The 14,343-nt window shown below is 37.8% G+C and overlaps 1 long non-coding RNA gene across 1 annotated transcript in view; it reads left to right on the top strand.

Moving 5' to 3' along the window:
• The window catches only part of LOC118681509 (uncharacterized), a 27,363-nt gene extending 13,020 nt beyond the window's left edge, over positions 1-14,343 (top strand). The window contains exon 4 of the long non-coding RNA XR_011395285.1: positions 14,067-14,343. This is a non-coding gene — a long non-coding RNA (uncharacterized lncRNA). The remainder of the gene's footprint in view (positions 1-14,066) is intronic.

The following is a 14,343-nucleotide window of genomic DNA, read 5'->3' as shown; positions in this document are numbered from 1 at the left end:
ACCACCATGAAGACATCAACAGATATATAAGGGACCAAAAGAAGGATCCCGCTTCCCTTTTTTTCATCGACTCGCTAGCGATCAGTTCTTTGAACACCCGCCTAAATCGACTCTCTTTCCTTTTTAATTATTATTTGCTAACGGTGAGTGAAGTTAAAATTAACTTATTAGTTATTGAAATATGGTCCTTCGAGGCCCAGTGGACGGCACTATGGGGTACAAAACATAAAAAAAAAAAAAAATTTTAAATAACGTGGAAAAAAACATAAAAATTAACAAACAGTGCAAAAAAAAGAACCGGTGCATTTAAACAAAAAACAAGTGCAGTGACAAAGTGAACAAAACAAAAAAAATATATATCTATATTGTATGTACATAGAATTGTGTATTGTTTGAACAGAACGCAAAGTGCAGTGGACAGTGAAAACCAAAAACATCCAAAGTGCGGTGAAGTGTATTAAACACATTATATAAAAAGTTATTTATACATACATATATGCACAGTGTTTTCCGAAAAAAAAAAAAAAATATATATATATATATACCTATACATGTATATCAAAACTAAAAAACCCCCTTATGTGCATATTAACAACATAAAATAAACAGTGTCTAAAAAGTGGTGTGACAAAATCATAAAAAACAGAGAGATAAAAGTGTCAAAATACATATAAATTTACATACAAATAACAACAATAAACACAAAACGGGCGCGAAAATAATCACAAAGCAATTGCGGGCGCGATCCTAAAACGAAATTTAATCTTACAAGTTTATACAAACAACACATACGGGCGCGAATTAACAAAAACAAATACACAAAGGCAAAACCTAGCATACAAACTCAGAAACAACAGAGGACAAAGGAATCGGAAAGAAACACAGAAGAACACATAGACGTACATACACGTAACTAATTACACACTCGCAAGTACATATATTCCCCAAAAGCCCTTGGAGGAAATCAAAGTGAGTCCATTCGATTCCTTTTCTTATATTTATGCACATACATATGTATATTCATTGCGAACTACAGATTATATTTTGAACAAAAAACTGTAATAAAACATTAAAAACCGTTCAATATCTTGGTAACGGGTGCCAATTTGGTCTAACTTACCGGTTTTAAATTGCGGGTTAAAATAACGAAAAACCGTTTATTGTATTATATATGTACATTCATACACATACATATATACGACAGACATATATATGTATATAATATATAATAATTGACTACCTGCTTATCTTCGTGTATTAAAACACAATATACAAAAAACAAAAAAACCAAATTTAAGTATTTCCATACTTACAAATTTTTCCGGCAATTCCCCTTACGCTTAATTAAGCAGTAAGCAGGATTGCGAAATATATGTGAGCAAAGGAAAAGTCAAACTTAAAGCATAAAAGGCAAAATAAATATACATACATATATACAATAAACGAAGTTAAACGAAAACAAGTAAGGAAGGGCTATGTTCGGATGTAACCGAACATTTTATACTCCCGCAAAGTCAAATGGTATACTCGTTTGAGATTTCTTTGTGGATTGATTGATATTTTCGGTAGAAGGTCAACTATAGGCACTGGGGTCCACATATTTAGTACTTAGGGGTTTGAACAGTTTTGGTTCGATTTAGACAATTTTTGGCCGCAAGGTACTTTAATTTCATTATTCACGCAAAGTTTTACCCCGATATAATCATTGTTACCTGATTTGCATAGAGGAAAGTGAAAGAATCAGATGGAATTTAAAATGGTATTACATGGGAAGTAAGCGTGGTTGTAGTCCGATTTCACCAATTTTCGCACTATGACATAGAAACATGAAAAGAACGTTATGCACCGAATTTGGTTGAAATCGGTTGAGCAGATCTCAAGATATGGGTTTTCACCTAAAAGTGGGCTGTGCCACGCCCACTGACTAATTTTGAACGCGGTTCCTATAAAGCCAATTTATACCATCTCAGAGCTAAAATTTAATGTCTCTGGCGTGTTTAGTGCTTGATTTATCGCGCTTTTAGTAGTTTTTCACAGTACCGTTATATGGGGAGTGGGCGGAGTTGCCACCCGATTTCAACTATTTTCACACCTGCTAAAAACATTTGCTTCTAGTGAATTTTGTTATTATAGCATTAGCGGTTTAGGAGATATGCACATTAAACCTATTAGAGGCGGGACCACGCCCACTTTTTAAAAAATAAGTTTTAACTGCAGATGCCCCTCCCTAATGTGATCCTGTGTACCGTATAACAGTCTTGTATCTTATTGCGGAGCTTAGTTATGGCAAGTTATTTGTTTTTGATTAATGGCGTTTTGTAGGCGTGGCAGTGGTCCGATTACGCCCATCTGCAATACCAACCGTCTCACGGTACCAAGAAACATGTCTACCAAGTTTCATAAAGATATCTCAATTTTTACTCAAGTTAGAGCTTGCACGGACGGACGGACGGACAGGCAGTCACCCGGATTTCACTCGTCTCTTCATCCTGATCATTTATATATATATAACCCTATATCTAACTCGATTAGTTTTAGGTGATACAAACAACCGTTAGGTGAACAAAACTATTATACTCTGTAGCAACAGGTTGCGAGAGTATAATAAATACAAACCGGTATTTATAACAACTGAATCCGGGTATTTCAGTTATTTATTTCAAATTAAGAACGCTAATTAACAAAAAAAAATTTTTTACGGTTATAGTACATATATACGAAAATCAATCTTAATTTTGTTCAAAGTGGAAAACTCTATTCACTAAAAAGAGCTTTCGTTCACACATTTCTATATACGAAGAAATTTCCTGAATTATCCATCAGTCGACACTGAGGAATTTTGAATTTATTTCATACAATTTTTAAATGAGCTCAGACTCAAAAGAATCAAAAACATCTCAATTGCAATAGTAGAATCTGACGACTCAGATTTACCTGAAAATTTTAAATCCTCGGCTTACGCCAAGTACGAAAACTGCTTAGACCAGTTTCAAGAAACAAAAGCAATAATTTCGGATCAATTAAAATTAATTAAAGCCATAGCACCTGCTCCACATCCGAGAGTAGAGCTGCCACAAATTCAATGTCAAGAGTCAAATTCTGGCATCCATCTCAAGGTGCCCACATGTGATACCGAAGTCTTTCATGGTGGTTATGAACAATGGCCGTCCTTCCGGGACATGTTTACAGCCGTTTACATAAACCACCCAAAATTAACAAATGCACAAAAATTGTATCACCTCCGATACAAAACAAAAGGTCAAGCAGGCGTCATAGGCAAACAGTTCGCACTAAATGACGATAATTTCAATCTGGCTTGGGAAGCTCTAAAAGCAAGATACGAAAATGAAAGAATATTGGTCGATAAGCAAGTAACGATACTAATGAACTTGCCTAAAATTCAGAAAGAAACAAGTGATGAATTCATTAGACTACAATCCACTGTTTCTAATTGTTTGTCGGTTTTATCGACACAAAATATTCCCACAGACAGCTGGGACCCTATTCTGGTAAATATATGCACCGCGGCACTACCAGAAAAATCGTTGCTGTTGTGGGAGCAATCGCTCTCATCTCGGAAAAAATGCCCAACGTAGCAGCAAATGAAAGAATTTCTAACTACCCAATATGAAATAGCAGAAAGGGTAGACAAAAAACTAGTTAGAACTAAAAACATTCAAAACGACCTCAATAGAAGCTTTAATAGACCTTAAACCAGTAGCAACAACCATTTAAATAGAAGTTTTTTTTAAAAATCAATCGTTCACGTCCGAACAGTATAAACAAACGTCATGCGAACTGTGTACAGGAGGGCATAAACTTAAATCTTGCGATAAATTCAAAAAATTAAATATTGTGGATAGGAACAATTTGGTGAGAACAAAAAGACTTTGTACAAATTGCCTATCACAGGCACATACACTTAAAGAGTGCGAAAGCAAATTTAATTGCGTTTATTGTCATAAACGACATCATTCAATGCTGCATTACAGCACATTTTCCAGCTCACCCCCAAACAGCGCAAATATGAAAAGAGCCACGGGTTTAGTTGCAACAGAAAATCCCGAAAATTGCCAAGAAGCACCATGCTGCTCAAAGGCATTAAAAACCCAAACGCTACACAGCGAAAATCAAAGTAGAGTACTACTACCCACAGCAGTCGTCTCCATCGAACACCGAGGAGAACTGTTTAAACTTAGGGCCTTAATAGACCAAGGATCACAACGATCTTTTATAGCGTCTAGGGCTCAAATTAGGCTACAACTGGCAACAAAACTAGCCAATTTTGAAATCACGAGAATGGGCGGGAGAGTAGTCCAAAACTCAAATAAAATCTTCCCCATTACCCTAATTTCCCCCCAAGCGGATAAGCACATACAAGCAGAAGCTATAGTCTTACCGCAACTTACAAATATGCTTCCAAGCTATCACATAAATAGCAAGCATTGGCAAAAGGTTTCACACCTAAAGCTAGCAGATCCCAACTGCAACACTCCCGCTCAAATAGACCTTCTATTAGGCAGCGATCTCATACCACAGATAATACTCGAAGGTATTGAGAAAATTTCAAATACACTTCTGGCACAAAATACTATTTTTGGGTGGATCCTAAGTGGACTAGTTTCGGAACCAGTTACCACCATGACCACTCAGGTTGGGGAAATCTCAAACGAATACCTCAATTCACAATTGAAAAAATTTTGGGAGTTAGAAGAACTCCCCCCCATATCAATCACAACCCCTGAAGATCAGTATTGTGAAGACTTTTACAAACGTACGTCGTACGACTACCACTAAAACAACAATTTCCCAACGCCATCGCCTTAGGTCACTCTCGCACCTCTGCAATACAGCAGTTTCAAAGTATGGAAAAAAACCTACTTAAAAAAGGCGAACTCAAACCAGTATATGATGGTGTGTTGGAAGAATACCTCCATTTAAACCACATGGAGGAAGTAAGCCCATGCGAAAAAATCACAAATGGCAAATATCACTCATTTTACTTGCCTCATCACGCAGTAGTAAAGCCAGACAAAAAAACAACTAAAGTAAGAGTTGTTTTTAAGGCATCAAGATCTACTAGCTCGGGGAACTCCCTAAATGATATCCTATTTACGGGACCCACGCTCCAACCAGATTTAATGCTACCCATTTTAAATTGGCGTATATTCAAATACGTATTCAACGGAGACTTCGAAAAAATGTATAGACAAATAATCGTACATAAAACGATCAGGATTTTCAGCGAATTATTTTCCGAAAATCCCCCAATAGTCCACTCCGCGACTATAAATTAAAAACAGTTACCTTTGGCGTCAACTGTGCTCCTTATTTAGCCATTCGAACATTGCACGCATTGGCAGAAAACACCTAGTCGGAATTTCCTCTGGCAACCCAGGTGTTAAAAACACAAACGTATGTAGACGATATCCTGTCTGGAAGTCACAGTCTTCCACAAGCATACGAATCACTAGCACAAGTGGTAAAAGCCCTCAAAACCGCAGGGTTTCCGTTGAAAAAGATAACGGCGAACCACCCTAATATTTTAAAAAATATACCACATGAAAATTTGTTAGATACTAATTTCCTTAAATTCGAAAAGGAAAGTACAACAAAAACTCTGGGAATCCAATGGAATGCGATATCTGACCAGTTTTCATACACTACAGAGTCAATATCTGCGTTATCCGCCATAACAAAGCGACAAATTCTATCCTCTGTGGCGAAACTTTTCGACCCCGCAGGATGGCTTTCGCCAGTTATGATACAAGCCAAAATCCTAATACAAGAATTATGGTTAGATGGAACCGACTGGGACGAACAAGTAAAACCACTTCGTTTAGAAAAGTGGTCCCAGTTTGCGAGCAATCTAAATGATATCTCACAGATACAAATCCCACGATGGGTAAATTATGCCCCAGAGCACAAAGTCGAACTACACGGCTTCTGTGACGCTTCTGAAAAGGCATATTGCGCAACTATATATGTTCGCACACAAAGCGACATTGCGACCACAAGCCACCTACTAGTAGCAAAAGCAAAAGTAGCTCCGTTAAAAACAATAAGTCTGCCACGACTTGAACTGTGTGGAGCGCTACTACTAGCCAAACTAGTATCCATGGTGTGAATGCATTTAAACATGGCAAAATACAAACTATATCTGTGGTCCGATTCTGAAATCGTACTCGCCTGGTTAGAAAAACCACCACATGCATGGAAGACTTATATTTCAAACCGAACGTCTCAAATACTTGACCTAGTAGGATCAGCCACTTGGCGACATGTAGCCAGTGCTGACAATCCTGCTGATCTAGGTACAAGAGGATGCAAACCCCTGCATCTTGCCAACACCACCCTCTGGTGGAATGGCCCCCGATGGTTAAGAGAATCTCCCGACTCTTGGCCACAATCGCCCATGCGCGATATAATTACCCCAGAAAGTCGAAAAATCGATTCTTTTCACACAACAGTGGATGATACTGACATCCTCGAACGATTTTCATCGTATCCCCGAGCACTCAGGGTAATCGCTTACATGCTCAAGTTCATAGAGCGACTCAAAATTAAACTTAAGGGAGTAACTTCATTACACTCCCAATGCGATACAGTGACGCACCTAGACTTACAAAAAGCAAAGGTCGCTCTTGTCGCATCTACGCAAGCGCGCTACTTCAGCCGCGATATATCACTTTTGAGAGAATCAAAACCTATTGACAAGAGAAGTCCCCTCTTAGTTCTAAACCCATTCCTCGACACGAAAGGTCTTCTTCGTGTGAATGGTCGGCTTGCCAATTCAAGCCTAACGTATAACGAACGCTATCCCATAATTGTTCCAGAAAAGTCTCGACTTGCCACACTACTCATCAATTATATCCACATATTAATGCTTCATGCCGAACATCGCCTCATGCAACATATGGTCCGCCAGGAATTTTACATTCCCCGACTTAAGCCCCAAATAAAGAAGTGCATTTTCTTGTGCAAAATCTGTACCACACACAAGGAAAAGATGAGAACACAGATTATGGCAGCACTTCCCCAGGAACGCTGCAACTTCGCTCTGCCTTTCTCCATCACAGGTGTCGACTTTGCTGAGCCTTTTCAAATAAAGGCGTCCATGCTAAGGTCGCCCACCATAATGAAAGGCTATGTGGCTGTCTTTGTCTGTTTTACGACAAAAGCAGTGCACCTCGAGCTTTGTACTAATCTGACGAAGGAGGCTTTTCTTGCGGCATTTGCTCGCTTCGTCGGTCGACTCGGCTTTCCATCGAAGATCATGAGCGATAATGGTAAAACATTTATCGGCTCTCAACGAGCCACCGAAAACAATTTGTGGACTTTATCAAACAAGTCTCACCTGAGATTGTACAAAAGTACGCGCCCCAAGGCATTAATTGGCAATTCATCCCCCCAAGTGCTCCTCATATGGGTGGTTTCTGGGAATCAGTTGTAAAATGCTTCAAATCTCACTTCAAAAAAGTAGCTGGAAATTACAAATTCAATTACGAAGAATTCACGACATTATTAATTCGAATTGAAGCCGTTCTCAAATCACGGCCTCTTACAATCCTTTCGCAAGATCCCTCCGATTTCACAGCCTTAACTCCAGGGCACTTTCTCAAAGGAACACCCATTCTGGCCATACCTGAGCCAGGCGTGGAGTCGCTATCCTTATTAAATCGCTGGGAAAGAATTAAAATTCCCCATCACGATTTCAGCCGTCGATGGAAAGAAGAATACATAAGGGATCTCCATAAACGATACTGTTGGAAGACTCCTGAACAAGCACCAAAACTTGGAGATTGTGTCATCATCCATGATGATTGTCTACCTCCTACCGAATGGCGTCTTGGGCGCATAGAAAAGCTACATTACGGCTCCGACGGAAACTATGCTTTCTCCCAACCGCCGATAATTGTGACACAGCAAATCGCAAACAATCAACCGATACTACCGCAATCCAATAAAATAATCAAATCAATAAGCAAAAAACCGAAAAACTCGCTAATAACCGTTAAAAATAACAAATAACTAATAAAAAAATGGTCGATCAATACGATGACCCATTCATGCCACATAACGTGGCACGATCATCCATATCCTTTATATGACAAGTCTGCATAATTAAACAACTCTTTCATACAGATTAACATGAATGTGGATACGCCAACTACTCCCACGCCAACTGTGCGGTCGGCTACCAACGTGCCACGCATGGGGCCTACCCCAACGCCCCGATCTGCAGCTGCAACTGCCCCTGCAACGACACCGATGTCCGCATCAGTTCCTCGCGGTGGCACGCGACCTTCATCGACGCTATCATCGCCGTCTTCAGAGGCACATCGTATACGATGTCCCATTTGTCGGCACCCACATCGCCTGCAACATTGTGGGATTTTCAGAAGTATGCGACCGTTGCAACGACAACAAGTTGCCCAGGCCCACGAGCACTGTCTAAACTGCCTATCGCACACGCATGGGATTCAAGAGTGTGTGTCCACGGGTCTGTGCCAAATTTGCAGCAGACCACATCACACACTACTTCATCGCACCTCGAGGCGCGACGTTGGTCGGCCACCTACTATGCGAAGCCGCGCAACAGGACCTCGACCCTCAACTCGTGCGGTACACCCGCGGAATGTAACACCACGGCGTCGACAGTCTAGACCGCAACCACGTCGTTCCATTGGACTGAGCAGCGTTGTGGAAACGTTACAACAGCTGCAACGACTACTAGGCTAAAAATTTGCCTAGGGGGGCCGGAATGGCTAAATGACCACTCAATCCCCCTCACCGTAAGACACTGTCACACTACACCAATTCACATCCACATCACCACACCTACTTACCATACATTCCACATCACTACACCATGCACCAACACGCACACAAATACAACTTAACACCGCTCACACCACCATGAAGACATCAACAGATATATAAGGGACCAAAAGAAGGATCCCGCTTCCCTTTTTTGCATCGACTCGCTAGCGATCAGTTCTTTGAGCACCCGCCTAAATCGACTCTCTTTCCTTTTTAATTATTATTTGCTAACGGTGAGTGAAGTTAAAATTAACTTATTAGTTATTGAAATAGTGTGTATGTTCCGAATGAATTCAAAAACGAGTCAACTGATAGTCATGCAAGTTGGCATATACATGTAATTTGGTCCAACTTATATGATATGATAGTTATTATTTAAATTAATAGTCATAATAATTAATAACTAATAACAAACGGATCATAATCGTAGGTTCCATAAGTCTGGAACAGAACACGCCTGAAACTAAATCTAGATCTAAATCCACATTTATGCAAAGGAATTATAAATGACTGTTTCCATATTGAAGGAAATATACCGTGTTTAAGAGAGGAATTAAATATGCTTGTCAAAGGCAAGTAAATATATTTGGCACTATTTTTTAGGAAGAATGAGGGTATCATGTCTGGGCCGTAGCTAAAAGATGGTTTTAACTATTTAAATTAGGTAGGACGTCTTCTTCAGAAATAATTGGAGCGTTAATTAAAGTATTCGAACACTGCACGTGCTGATAAGAAAATTTTATACTTTATTTAAGTAATTATTATAACATTTTTTGTTTAGGTCAAAACATTGTCGACGCAATACAGAATATTTAGAATAGTCGACAAGTCAACCGGCTTTTTAAAATTTTTTAAAGGCTCGAGTTTTTTTGTTTATCAATTTATGTAACTCTTTCGAAAACCACGGACTTCTACTTTTACTTTTATTAACAATTACTATTGGAACATACTTTTTAAATAATTTCGTAATAATGTTATTAAAATGAGAGACACTCAATTCAATATCACCATTATAATTAGGCCATGATATTGCAGAAAGTTCTATATTTAACTTTTTAAAATTAGCTTTTGCAAAGTTGAACCGAGTACGGAAGGACGAAGTTTGCTAATTATTATCACGTACGTTGCTTATGATTTCGACAGATATTTCCAAAGCAGGATGATATGGGTCCTCTGGTAGAACAAGAGGATTACTCTGAATAACGGAACACTTTGAAGAGGTATCAACGTATACTAAATCTAAGCATTTACCAAATTTATTCGGAATCAAATTAATTTGGTTCAGACCCAACTCGGACATTTTTTCGAACAACTCATGAAAACATGACCGATTGCAAATCGGTACGATATAGTCATCGCAAGCTTTCCACGAAGCACACGGTAAATTGAAATCTCCTAATACGATTATTGAATCTGCATTATTTGCCATCGAAGTAGCACTATTTATTAAAGAAGCATGCTGCATATATACAAATAAGTCCGAATGGGGTTGTATATAAGACAGGGTTAAATAAATAAAGCAACTATTAACATATACTCTAATACATTTAAATTCAAATTAGTCGGTTCCTGGAACAAAACATCTTCAGATGATTCAGGCAAATAGAACACCTCCACCGATTCTGTTCAGTCGATCACATCTAAATATTTGAAATTCGCTGTTTAAAATCTCGTTATCAAAAATGTGAGGTTTTAACCATGTTTCTGTAAATCCAGTTATATGGAAATTAAAATTGGAACTGTTTAAATATAGTTTTTATATCAGTGGTTGCTTTTGGTAATTTAGCAATGTTTTCCTCAGTTTGACTTCTAAGTTTAGGTTTAAATTCGCGTACAAAACCCCAGGTGGCCAGAACGAACTATCTAAGATCTTTTTGAATGCTTCAAGAGATACGTTTATTTTAAACGATGACATACTTCTATCATTGAAGTTAAATTTACGGATATTGATATCATCAATTTTTAAACGCGACGAAATGTAAGACTTAATGTCCTTCACCAAGGTATCTTTGGCAAGTCTAGAAAGAAATGTAGACTTTTTAGGTGGAATATCTACCAAATTTTTAATAGATGTTACTAAGTTATTAGGAAGAGCCTCTGGAATTGTGAGACACTTATTACTATTAGAAAGAGCTTTTGGGGAATTAAGCTCTTTGGAAGTTGACGGCTTATCACCTTGATGACAAAGTTCTTTTCTGTACAGAAGAACTAAGTGTTACTTCATCGGAAGGACGTTCACGCTTAGGAGCAGGTTTGGAGGATTCATGAAAATCATTCAGGCACTTAAAAGATTTGAACAATTTTTCGTTGTGCCTAAATTTTTCAGTGAGGGTTACAAGATCTCGACCGATTTCGGTAAAGCCATTGCGTGTCTCCCTATAAACTTTAAATCGATCGATTTCAATAGATCTACAATTTAAATAGGACCAACGCAATCCCTTACAGTCGAGAATAGAATCTGAGATTCTACCCTCAGACTCGCCTTTAATGTTACAATTGGGGAAGTTGCAAGACATAACAAACAACAAAAATGAAGATCAAATAAAAGAGTATGTAAAACCAAATGTAAAAAAAAAGTCACTACGGTCGACCAGATTTGTTTATAACATTTACGTGTAATCCTAATTGGGAAGAAATCCTATCTTTACTATTACCAGGTCAACAATCAATACATCGTCACGATATTACTGCACGAGTGTTTAAACAAAAGTTGAAATGTTTGATTGATTTTATTGTATTTTAAATTCAGTTTTCGGCCAAATGTGTTGTTGGCTGTATTTAATTGAGTGTCAGAAACCAGGCTTACCTCATGCCCACATTTTAATTTGGCTTGAAGATAAAATTCTTCAAGAGGAAATTGTAATTGATCAAGAATTATTGAAATATTGCTACAAGTCATATGATTCATGGGCCGTATGGAGCTTTTAACATGACATCACCATGCATGGAAAATGTAAGAAAAATTTTCTTAAGAAATTCTCAAACGTTACCATTACTGATTGTATTGCCGTAGAAACGCTGATAATGGTGGACACATACAAAATGAGAACGTCAAATCTAAAGCCAATCAATGGGTGGTACCATACTCACCACTACTCTCCAAAACGTACAAGGCTAATATTAATGTTGAGCTTTGCAGTTCTGTCAAATCCATTAAGTATATTTACGTGTATGATAATAAGGGCAGTGATTTAGCCGTATTTGGAGTACAAAATATAAACGAAACTGATGAAATAACACGCTACCAAATGGGTAGATACATTAGCAGCAATGAAGCTATCTGGCGCATACTTAGCTTTCCCATACACCATAGGGAACCTGCTATCCAACATCTTGCAGTTCATCTTGAAAATGGACAACGTGTGTATTTCACTGCAGAAAATATCCTTCAAAGAGCATTTGAACCACCAAAAAAGACAATAACAGAATTTTTCACTCTTTGTCACAAAAATGATGTGTATGGTCAATTCGCAAAAACATTATTATACACCGATATTCCATGCTATTTTACATGGAACACGTCAGCTAAAAAATGGGAACCACGTTAAAAGGGAGAAACACGTCCTTCAATTGCATTCATATTTTAAGCTAAGACACTGGGTCAACTTTATGCTGTACATCCGAAACAACGTAAATGCTTTTTTCTGCGTTTATTGTTGGTGAATGTTCCTGGACCTATCTCTTGTCAATTTTTACCAACAGTTAATAGCCAAGTGTTCAGTACGTATAATATAAAGATGCGAGTCACGCTTTACAACTTTTGGAAGATGGCAACCATTGGGATCTGACACTTGCTGATGCTGCTTTATCGTCCTCGCCGAGTAATATTCATCAACTATTTGCCATTATTTTGACGACATGTTTTCCAACGCAGTCATCTACATTGTGGGAAAAATATAAGAACTACACGACAGAAGATATAATATACCGACAAACAAATAAACCACTCTCCAAACTTAGACTTCACACAAGATATGTATAACGAAACATTAATAATGATTGAAGATTTATGTACAATATTATGATCTCAAACTCATCACTTAGTCATTATGGTATTCCATCCCTCAATCGCAAAGCTACAGACTTAGCGAATAGTGATTTGCAGCGAGAAGAAAAATTGAATAATCGTGACTTAATTACATTTGTTATTAACAAAAAACCATTATTAACTGACGAGCAGAAGAACATATGCCATCGAATCATGTTGGCTGTTGATGTCAAACAAGGCGGTTTTTTTCTATTTAGATGCACCAGGTGGGACCGGTAAAACATATTTGATATCTTTCATCAACTGATCATCATCATCGGGCATAGCTGCTACTTTGTTGAATGGTGGGCGGACAGCCAATTCTGCTTTCAAGCTACCATTAGATATTCATAACAATCCAAATGCAATGTGTAACATCAAACAAGTAAGGAAAGGCTAAGTTCGGAATTGCATTAGCAGTTGCATCATCAGGCATAGCTGCTACTTTGTTGGATGGTGGGCAGACAACCCATTCTGCTTTCAAGCTACCATTATATACTCAGTAACATCAAACAAGTAAGGAAGGGCTAAGTTCGGATGTAACTGAACGTTTTATACTCTCGCAAAGTCAAATGGTATACTCATTTTAGATTTTTTTGTGGATCTTGCCGCGTTGTTCTATGTTCACCGATATTTTCGATAAAAAGTAAATTATAGGCACTGGGGTCCACATATTCTCATCTGGCAGTTTCCATTGAGATGATTGGGTCTTAGTCGACGTCAGCGTTATCAACATCTTCTCGACCTTCTGTAAAGCGCTTGTATCACTTATACACATTTAGTGGACTCACTAAGACAAAGTGGACTCACCGAATTCCACAGTCAATATTTCAAGTGCCTTGGAGCACTTTATTTCATTTTTAGCGCAAAATTTAAGACATATTCTTTGATCCATTTCTTATAAATGTCAGAAATCGAAGGGCACACAAAAACGTGACTTTTGTCAAAAAACAAACTACTAATCGAAATTGGCTCCTACTGCACGCACATGATAAACATATGTGTCCGATTATCACTCAAAAATATCGATAATCGAATGTACGCAGCCCGCGAAAAATCAAAATTCCCTTTTCCTTTGAACACACCTCGTACTATACTAATATTATTTCTATACAAAAATAATCATTACTTCAAGAAATAAGTTTGATCCTAAAATTTATGTAATCGAAATTCAGTTTTACCTAACATGACTTGATTATCTTTCTTTGATTTACAGGCTTTATGTTCGAATCATCGCTGAATCTGAGAATAACAAAGTGGGCAGAAAAAACTTGTCAAAAATTGGATGAGCAGTATTTTGAATGCTGGAAAGGACTGACTTAAGAATTATTCTTGATATTTGTACGTTGGAAGTGAACTTTGAATGATAGAAACCACTGAACCAGAATTATGCTTTAAATTTAAAATTAAGTTAAAAAGGCAAATTTTCAAAATAAAAAAATAGATGTGTAAGTGTCTAATATACGATGTTATGGCTTAACTATTGGTATAGC

Source organism: Bactrocera oleae, chromosome 3 (genome assembly GCF_042242935.1).
Source record: "Bactrocera oleae isolate idBacOlea1 chromosome 3, idBacOlea1, whole genome shotgun sequence".
Lineage (NCBI taxonomy): Eukaryota > Metazoa > Arthropoda > Insecta > Diptera > Tephritidae > Bactrocera > Bactrocera oleae.
This window is presented reverse-complemented; position numbering and strand designations above follow the sequence as displayed.